Source organism: Macaca nemestrina, chromosome 16, assembly GCF_043159975.1.
Source record: "Macaca nemestrina isolate mMacNem1 chromosome 16, mMacNem.hap1, whole genome shotgun sequence".
NCBI classification, from domain to species: Eukaryota; Metazoa; Chordata; class Mammalia; order Primates; family Cercopithecidae; genus Macaca; species Macaca nemestrina.
This window is the reverse complement of record NC_092140.1, coordinates 7,030,242-7,040,933: the sequence shown is the minus strand read 5'-3', so window position 1 is coordinate 7,040,933 and position 10,692 is coordinate 7,030,242. Positions and strand designations below refer to the sequence as shown.

The window sequence follows — 10,692 nt, the reverse complement described above, 5'->3', positions numbered from 1 at the left end:
AGATGTTGTGGACCAGAAGGGTGCACACTCGATCCTGTTTCCATACAGCTCTCTAATTGAAGTAGTGTCCTGAGAACCCCAGCATCTCTGGAACTGGTTTGGAATCCCAGCAGCTGGTACTGGGACATAAATCTTGGCAATTTATTAGCTATTTTTATTCACTATTTTCTAATTTTTTATAATTCAGGTTTTACGGTTTTGCCTACGTTCCAATCTTGAGACGTAAACTTTTGTGTTCCTTCTGGTAAACAAATACCTTGTGTCCTTAGAAGAAGCTTTTTACACCCTGCCTTTTCATATATAAAAAATACTGGGTTTGTTTCCTACTCAGACTTTATTTGGAACACTATAATTTAAATCAGTCTCCCCAGATAGAAGCATAGAAAAAGAAGATTGGGGAAGTACAGCGTGTTGTTTCCAACAAGGTGGAAAATTCATCTGAAATGACAGAAATCCTGGGTAATGACGAATCTCTGAGGATTCCTGTGTCACAGCAAACTAGCTGATTGGTCTGTGCAATTGAGCTATAGCATAATATCAATACTTACACTCCCTTTTGAATTGAAAATGAGGCAATTAAAAGTTACTAAATCCCTTGTTTTGAATTGCTTCTGGTCCCTTTGGGTTTACCATAGCCCAGTTTTGTGCCTTTCATTTTGAGAAGTCCTGTCTTGCAAATTTGAAAGTCTGTAGACTCTATTTTGAAATGGGCTTTATTCCAAAAATAGGTTTTACTTTATTATTTTCCACTGCCTCTGGGGATATTTTGACAAAAATGGCAAAACCCAAAGACTTCCTGAAGGCTAATCTTTTTTCTGGGTCATATGATTCTTTTCAGTTTTCATCTGGAGAGGGTTTTGTGATAACAATAGGTTTGACTGTTGGTGAACTGGAGAAAATCCTGTTGCTTTAGAGTTAACAATGAGTGGAATTTCAGTGCAGTATGGTTATTTGCTTAATACAATAGAAGTTGGTGCAGACTGGACTTGCAAATGTCAAACAGACTGTGTGGGAAAATCTATATCACTGCAACTGAGTCAACAAACAGTTCTGAATGCAGAAATGCTGACAGGACTGTAGCAAGCAATTTGGTCAACTTCAATTCATGTCCAAAGTTAAGCTGGATTAAAAAGATGCCTGTGAAGAAATGGTTAAATATTAAAAACAGCAGGGATCTTAAAACCAAGAGGGGAAGAGAAAGAGGAATCAGTGAAATGAAACATTAGAAACACAAAACAATATGCAATTAATAATACCTGTCTCAGAGGCAGGCTTATTATAAGGTGGAAGCCACAAAAGAACAAATGATCAAAGCAGCAGCTGAAGTCCTCCAGCTCATTACTCACATGCATCATGAAGTGTAAAACAGTGATTAGATGACAGAAGGATACTCTATCTTCCAATATTTTTAACTTCTAGCTCTGTTGGGTAAACAGTTTCCAAATGGACATGAATTCACTTGAGCCTGATGCATCTTAGTTTATTGGCCAGACATAGGATTTCAGATAGGAATTGAATAAATCACTGCCTTACATCACGTAGTTTTCCAGCCCAGCAATACTCAAGAGCATCTGGGTCAAGGGCAAGATCTGGAGTAGGAGTTGGAAAGCAGAGGTTCTGGGTTGCCTGAGCAATCTGGGACAGGTCAATTTAATTCCATGAGCCCCAGTTTCCTTATTGACACAATATAAGTATCAGTTCTTTACCTACCTGATTCACAAGGTTGTTGGGAAGGTGTCAAATGTAATTACACACACATACACACACACACACACACACACACACACGAAAGCATGTTAGCATCCTTAAAGAGCAGGATTCAGCATATTGTCTATGAGCAAAATGAAAATAAATATAACAAATTCTAATGTTTACAGTAAGTAGTATTACTGTCCTTATGAGTCAAATGATGTCATTATGTCAAATGATGTCATTTGTCAAAGGACAAGCAGGTAGAAAGGAGTGGATCCGAGTCGAATTAGATTTTGGGACTCCAAAGTGCAAGCTGTTAATCACCATTCTAAAACATGGGATGGAGGAAGGGAGTGAGGGTAGACGTATGAGGCATAAGGATCTGTTTAATACCTGAGCATGCATATAATATGATTTTCCTTAGAATTCCTAGGAGACACTTGGGAGAGAAGGAAAATCTTGCCTACTCTACATACCAGGTGTTCTGGTCATTTAAAAATAATGATTAGTGTATGTCCTGTGCATTTGCATTTTGATTTTGGAATAAAAACCAGCTAAACTCATGGTGGAAATAAAGCTTAAGTGTTAGGTGCAGTCATTCGGAGCAGTTCGTACTTTGATTCAAGCTAGTGATTCAACAGTGGATATCACTGGTCATAAGAGGAATGAGAGGAAGGCTGGAGGAGTGAAAATGCTTCAGTACAGATCTAAGATAGGATTTCTCACCCTCAGAGCTCTTGACATTCAGGGTCATGCAGCTCTTCGTGGTGGGGTTGTCTTGCACAGTGTAAAATGTTGAACAGCATCCCTGGCCTCTACACACTACGTGGCCCTAGCACACACCTTTCCCCCACAGGTTGTGAAACCAAAAAATGTGTTTAGACATTGCTGAATGTCTCCTGGGGTATGAAATTGCTCCCATTTGAGAACCATCGTTCTAAAAACATCTCACAAAAGCATGGGTTGTTAGTAACTTCCAGTGTACATGTATAGCAATTGGCACAGCCCATATTTCATACGCAAATTCTATATTATTAAATGATCGGTAGCACATTGAACTTTTGTTGTTGTTGTTGTTTTGAGGAGGAGTCTCGCTCTGTCGACCAGGCTAGAGTGCAGTGGTGCAATCTCGGCTCACTGTCAGCTCCGCCTCCCGAGCTCACTCCATTCTCCTGTCTCAGCCTCCTGAGTAGCTGGAACTACAGGCGCCGAACACCACGCCCGGCTAATTTTTTGTATTTTTAGTAGAGATGGGGTTTCACCGGGTGAGCCAGGATGGTCTCGATCTCCAGACCTTGTGATCTGCCCGCCTCGGTCTCCCAAAGTGCTGGGATTACAGGCGTGAGCCACCGCGCCCAGCACATTGAACTATTTTTAAAGCAATTTTCAAATTTGTGTATGCTTCAAGTAGTAAAAAGTGTTATTCAAATTGATGAGTGTTATCTTATTAAGACTATTTTAGAATTTAGTCAATGAGCAGAGCCATCCATTTATTCTTTACCCTTTTTTAGTTTAATTTGTTTTATTCCAAATAAGATTCTGAAAATAGTGTAGCAAGAAATAAAGTAACACTACATAAAATCAAATACATTAAAATGTAATCGCTAAAATTTTTTCTTGAATTTTATGTATGTGAGAAGTTTTCTTTTGCCATGCTAGCAGGGTCCCTTAAAAAAGCAACAAAGGACAAAAATAGGATTTTTATTCTTTACATGTCTATGATCACAGGAATATATAATGTATATGTATGCACTTATGCCGTTGGTTCAATAGTGTCCCCCAAAATTTATGTCCACTTGGAACCCTAGAATGTGACCTGTATGAAAATAAGGACATTTCAGATGTAATTAAATTATAGATCTAGAGATGAGATCATCCTGGATTTAGGCTGTGTCCTAAATCCAATTACTGGTGTCCTTTTAAAAAGAAGAGAGGGGCCTGCCATAGTGGCTCATGACTGTAATCCCAGCACTTTGGGAGTCTGAAGTGGGTGGATTACCTGAGGTCAGGAGTTTGAAACCAGCCTGACCAAAATGGCAAAATCCTGTCTCTACTAAAAATATAAAAATTAGCTCAGCATGCTGGCACGCGCCTGTAATCCCAGCTACTCGGTAGGCTGAGGCAGCAGAATCACTTGAACCTGGGAGGCAGAGGTTGCAGTGAGATAACGCCACTGCACTCCAGCCTCGGAGACAGAGCAAAATTCCGTCTCAAAACAAAAACAAAAACAAAAACGACGAGAGGTTACAGAGAAGCATATGAAGAAGGCCACTGCAGATGGAGGCAGAGATTGAAGTGATGCATCTATAAGCCAAGAAATGCCACCTGTTGCCTGCAACCACCAGAAGCTCATGGCGCAAATTCTCTCCTCTAGCCTCCAGGAGAAACCAGCCCTGCCTTATTCCAGACTTCTGGCCCCTTCACTGTGAAGGAATAAGTTTCTATTATTTTAAACCACTCAGTTTGTGGCCATTTGTTACAGCAGCCCTAGGAATCTAATATAGTAGCTATGTATCTATTAGTAGAAATCATATTCCCAAGATGTTGATTTCTTACGTTCTTGATCAGGCTAGTGTAAGAGTATTTTGGCAAATCCATCTGCAGGACCAGCGTACAGTGCAGTCTCCTGCAGAAGGGAGGGACGGACTTTTTTTTTCAAGCGTGAAGAAATATGGAAACATCTTCTAAACATGTAGGATGTCCTGGTTATTTTTGGAGACCGTGCTAACATCTGCCAACTGTCATTGTAGGGCAAATATGTTTGCATTGTAGGTATGATCGGGAACATGACGTTGGGAAGTCATCATCTCTGACCTCTCTAGTTCAGTGGATTCCACTAACACAGGTGAGGAGCAGATAATCACCAAGCCCTGTGAGATATGCTCTGGTCCAGCAAAGCATAAGAACTGGAAATCTAATTCACTGAGTTCTAACACCTTGGGACATTTTGTCTCGAAAGCAAAAAGATGATCATTTGAAGTCATGAGATTGTGGAATAGACAGAAGGCTGACCAAACAAAGTTAGCCAGCGTACAATGGAGAAGACCCAAAAATAAAGAATGAAGGATTGTAGAAGAACACAGCAATGTCAGACTCAGCATTGAGGAAGAGGCAGCAGCCGCCCATGGGCTTTGGAGCACAGAACTCATGGGATTTGGAGGCAGACAGAGCTGGATTCAAATCTTCTTTCTACATCTTCTTCACTTTTGGCAGATGACGTGAAATCGTTACACTTTGGTTTCACATCAACGGAAAAGCGTGCTTTATTGGCTTCCTGTTTGACCTGGCACGTGATGGGCACTCACAGGGGAAGTGGCAAGGATGTCAGAGCTACCGCCCCCTGTGCAAGCCCCCATTTTGTGAGTAAGGAAAATAAATCAGGAAAAACAATTGTTATAAAATCGGGTGGCAATCTGTTCAAAAACTGGTTTTAAGTTGATTGCTTGAAAGGCACAAGTGTGTGATGTGTGATAAGCCTTCCTCTAGCAATGCCACACTGACTTTGCATCAGAAACAACATTTATGAAAATCCCAGCTAGATGTTTGTCTTTGAGGGACTCAATTTTGGTTAAGAGATTTGGAGGAAAATAACACAAATTCTCTATTTATAAAGTAACACTCTCTCTTTTAAAGCGTTTGTGATCTTTATAAAATGGAATTTGATGTTTATGTGTTTATCCTTTCAACAGCCAGCAGTAAAGACTAGTTAAAATAATGAAATTTGCAGTTATGGTTTATTGCCATATTCTAACATCCAGAAATTGAAAGAAAATTTTAGAAGGATAAATTAAGGTCTTTTATTGCCCTGTTCCCTATTGATATTGAGGAGATCTCAGCTATAAAGCAGAATCAACTTAGATATTTTTGGGGCATATATGTATTTATCTTTAAAACGCAGACTTATTTAAAAAGCAAATTGGCCAGGTGCGGTGGCTCACGCCTGTAATCCCAGCAGGTTGGGAGGCCAAGGTGGGTGGATCACGAGGTCAGGAGATTGAGACCATCCTTGCTAACACAGTGAAACCCTGTCTTTACTTAAAAAAAAGAAATTAGCCGGGCGTGGTGGCGGGCGCCTGTAGTCCCAGCTACTCAGGAGGTTGAGGCAGGAAAATGGTGTGAACCCGGGAGGCAGAGCTTGCAGCGAGCCAAGATCTCACCACTGCACTCCAGCCTGGGAGACAGAGCGAGACTCCATCTCAAAAAAATAAAAATAAATAAATAAATAAAAACCTTAGACTTAAATGGATCTACAGAAAACCTCGCTAACATTTTAAAACATGACAGCTGTAGTGAAAACATCAGAATACATTGGGTCAAATTAGATTAAGTTGCATTACGTGACTCTTGTCAATAAAATGCATTCCAAAATCTATGCTATCTAGTAAAAATAAGATCAAGGAATTCCAATGTTGTAATGACAACAAAGTTTTCAAATAAAAGCCTTCATGTATCTTTGAAAAGAGATTTTAGGCCGGGCGCGGTGGCTCAAGCCTGTAATCCCAGCACTTTGGGAGGCCGAGACGGGTGGAACACGAGGTCAGGAAATCGAGACCATCCTGGCTAACACAGTGAAACCCCGTCTCTACTAAAAAATACAAAAAAACTAGCCGGGCGAGGTGGCGGGCGCCTGTAGTCCCAGCTACTCGGGAGGCTGAGGCAGGAGAATGGCCTGAACCCGGGAGGCGGAGCTTGCAGTGAGCTGAGATCCGGCCACTGCACTCCAGCAAGGGGGACAGAGTGAGACTCCGTCTCAAAAAAAAAAAAAAAAAAGAGATTTTAAAAAGCAAATTGCCCATTTTTAGTGGGGAGTTGATTTTTGATGAGGAAACGTCTCCCAAATACTAAAGGAAGGCCAACAAGGAAGCAGAAACGCTGTTCAACTTTACAAGGGGAAAAATGTAAGCCATTTCTTTGCTCTCTCCTGATATATATATATGTTTTTTTTTTTTTTTTTTTTTTTTTTTTTTTTTTTTTTTTTTTGAGACGGAGTCTCGCTCTGTAGCCCAGGCTGGAGTGCAGTGGCCGGATCTCAGCTCACTGCAAGCTCCGCCTCCCGGGTTCACGCCATTCTCCGGCCTCAGCCTCCCAAGTAGCTGGGACTACAGGCGCCCGCCACCTCGCCCGGCTAGTTTTTTGTATTTCTTAGTAGAGACGGGGTTTCACCGTGTTAGCCAGGATGGTCTCGATCTCCTGACCTCGTGATCCGCCCGTCTCGGCCTCCCAAAGTGCTGGGATTACAGGCTTGAGCCACCGCGCCCGGCCAATATATATATATATATATATATGTATTTTTAAATAACATTTTCTCAACTAGCTTATTTTTTTGGCACACAAAGAAGACTCTCAGTTTCTTTTCATTCTGTTCGTTAGTTGACAGGACCTCCAGGTAAAAGAAATGTTTTTAATAAAATATATTCCCTCACAGTGTGGAGGAGAAGGTAGCTAAGCAAGAATAAAGGTGTTATCACTGGCTCCTCTGGGACATATATGATGTTCACTTTAATCTATTTGATCGTCCCTGAATTGCTGATTGCTGCTCTTTTCTCTCCAAGGCACAAAAGGGAAGCTGAATATATTTATATATGTACATATGCAGGATATACAGGCTGCAGTAGGCATGCTCATTGGCTTTCTTTTTTACCTCTCTCTGTTTCTGCCTTTCTTCTCACTGTGAGCTGAAAAATGGAAGCAATTTGCTGGAGCCATTCCTAAAGCTCTCCCACCCGGCACCTTGACTTTTATAATTGCTGTGATATTTCACCCGAGGCAGCCGAAATGAGCGGAAACGGTGAGTGGGCTAGAGTGAGGGTGCTCATATGCTGATGTGTCATGGCAGCATCCCATAAATATTTGTGTCCCATTTCTCCTCGGACACGGAGGAACCGCTCCAGCCGCCAGGCAGGGATGTGTAGGAGAGGTCACGTGGTCCCCCATTTCCTCTGAGACCTGAGACTTTAATGGGCATTGTTTAAATTACCCTTGAGACAAAGCTAGCATCTTCAGCAACAACCCTTCATCCCGTCTCCTACTCTGCAGAAATTCACGCTCTATGTAACCATATCTTGGCCCTCGTTTTAAAAATTAAGCATCCAAATGAACAGTGAACCATCGATTTTAGGATAACAAGTTCTATCCCAATTTGTTTTTTGTTTTTGTTTTTAGAGGGAGTCTCGCTGCGATGCCCAGGCTGAAATGCAATGATGGGTTCTCGGCTCACTGTGATGTCCGCCTCCTGGGTTCAAGGGATTCTCCTTCCCCAGCCTCCCAACTAGCCGGGGCTATAGGTGCCTGCCACCATGCCCGGCTAATTTTTGTATTTTTATTAGAGACGAGATTTAACCATATTGGCCAGGCTGGTCTCGAAACCCTGACCTCACGTGATCCACCTGCCTCAGCCTCCCAAAGTGCTGGGATTTTTTAATGTTCTCGTTAAAGCCCCATCTTTCTTTGCGCATTATCTGAATTGGTGGTTAGATCCAAATTTCACAGTGCTTCTCACTCATGTCCAGGCTTGTGGCCACTCAACAGCCCTCCCTGACATGCCTTCCCCCAAGACAGATTTATTTACTTCTAACTTCCAGAAGGATGGTTCCCTTCACTGTTTAATTAATACATTGACAACTTCCTCCAATTGCATTTTACCTCATAGATCAATCACTGCCCCATTGTCACTCTGTTATATGTAAATATATTTAATCAAAAAGATTGAATTACCTCTCCATCATTTATAGTGTTGTTCACACGAAAGCTGGAATCAAAGGCATCAGAGCGATGAAAAGTGCTTTTATCAGCCTCCAACCTAAGTCATTCCCCAAATCACCCTTCTAGCTCCTGGCATCTTGCTGTATTTCCTATCTCTAGGACTCAGGAAAGTTCTGGATGCATTTGTCCACTATTTTCATGTCTCATGTGCTTTGGTTGGATAATGATGAACCGACAATAATTATAACAACTTTGAGGTCGTATCTTCACCTCACTTTCAAGTCATTTGCCCTAATTTGATGTCAGTCCCATTCATTCATTCCATTATTGACAGGCACTTCGCTGGGCACAGAGGATAAAGCAGAAATGAGAAAGAGGAGCCTCTTGCTTTCAGGGAGCTCAGAGTCCGAAAGAGGAAACAGCCACATAAACAAGTAAATACAACCCCTGCCTTGCTGGCTTGTTAGCTAACAAGCTGCTCAGTTACCACTAGGTTAGGTACAAGAGCACGGTCAAGTCTTCCCAGCATTTGCATTTTCTCGAGTTCCTTTCAGGCTCTCTGATCTGCACACTGGATGTTCAGGGTGCACGTGTTAGTGGAAGCCCTGACTAAACTGACCTTCACAAAATGAGGACATTTACTTCTGCCTCCAAATGTGTGGGGGTCTCCACCTGAGGGTATGGTCATCATTGCAACAAACATAAAAGCAAAAGGCACAGCTGACACCGGCAAGTGCCCTGTAGGAGAACCTATGCATTACTCCAAACTCTGCTCAGGTGTGTAACAAACTTACCCTATTAACAAACTCTGCTCCAAACCCCACTCAGATATGTAACAAACTTACATTTTAACAAGAAATTTAAGAGAAGTTATATTTGATCTTTACAACATTGAAATGTCAGTTCTTTGACATTTTATATTCTGATTGGAACAGAAAGGATATCATTTAAAAATATTGTTTCTTCTACAGTTTATTATTATAGACAGGACAAGCTTCATATACTTAAACAAAGATATTTATAATGCATAGCGTGTAGTATTTCATGTACTAAGGTTCACTCTTTACAATGTCTTATGCTATGTTTTATTCACGTCAGGTGTTTACAATCATATTTTCTATTTGTTTTTAATTTTTGTTCTACAGATGATGTTTTGCTTTAGCATGAACTTCTAAGACCTGCCCTCACGTTCCTCCATTTCCAGTTAATAAAGCGGTGAGCATTTCCAAAACAAAGCAAAGAGACCACGTGACTTATGTAATAATGTGGGACATATTTATTATGTAGATTATATTGAGGGATTTCAGTATGTAATAGAAAGTGCATAGACTTGGAAATAAAAAAAAATTTGATTTCAGGCTTGTCTTGTTCATTTCCTGGCTGTGTGGTCTGAGGTGTTTACTAACCCCTCTGATTTTCAGTTTCTTCATTTCTAAGGAAGAGTGGCAATGGCTACTTTTTAGATTTATTATGAGGATTAAATGACATATTATATATAAAATGCATGGAGTGCAGTAGAAACATAGTGAATGGCACATATCTCTTGAAGAGAGGAAACTCAGACAGCATATTAAATTCAGTATAGAGACATGACAAATACCATTTTCAAAGCTTTTGTGAGGAATAGCTTAAAAAGTTAGATCTTTCTAGGACTATATCCTAAAAGGGTACTGAAAACACATTGGTTGATTTGCGGGCACTGCTTCTAATCTAGCAAATTCGCAACTTGATTATTTTTCACTGGAGGCATTAAAAGCAATTTATTTTCCAGCAAAAGGTCTATTTACCAAAAGAGGAGAAGAATAAAAAGGAGGAAAATGAAAGAATAATAACAATGATACTCTCAATGAGATAAATCACATAAAAATATGAAGGTATCTATATCGGCTGATGCATTGAGAGAGACAGAAATGGCAAGTGAAAATCTTTTAATGAGGAGGCTCTTTAGCAAATGTATTTTTATAGCTTTTATTTTTATCTCAAGATTTTCCTTCCAGCAACATCTATATGAAAAGAGAATTGCCACCAATTTCTTTAATTTGATTCAATTTTAGGATAAAAAAATCTACAAATAAAATATCATTCTGAGAGTGAGAGGTGACTCATTCAGAGAAGAAATATTAATGACATTATTTTGATACTGACCAGTGTTTCTCAGGATAGTGCTTTATTACTATTTTTAAGGTATTTGTTCTACCAAAATGGAAATATCTTAAAGAATTTTGTTGATTTTGTAAGTAATATATTCTCATTTTAAAAACTATCAACAAGAGCTGAGGCCAAGTATAATGGCTCACG

General features: G+C 40.3%; 1 long non-coding RNA gene across 2 annotated transcripts in view; it reads left to right on the top strand.

Annotated features, from left to right (window-relative positions):
* The window catches only part of LOC105485328 (uncharacterized), a 174,888-nt gene extending 164,739 nt beyond the window's left edge, over positions 1–10,149 (top strand). For both annotated transcript variants that reach the window (XR_011614597.1, XR_003018849.2), the window contains 3 exons: positions 7,368–7,480; positions 8,729–8,828; positions 9,540–10,149. This is a non-coding gene — a long non-coding RNA (uncharacterized lncRNA). The remainder of the gene's footprint in view (positions 1–7,367; positions 7,481–8,728; positions 8,829–9,539) is intronic.
* Positions 10,150–10,692: the final 543 nt, after the last annotated feature.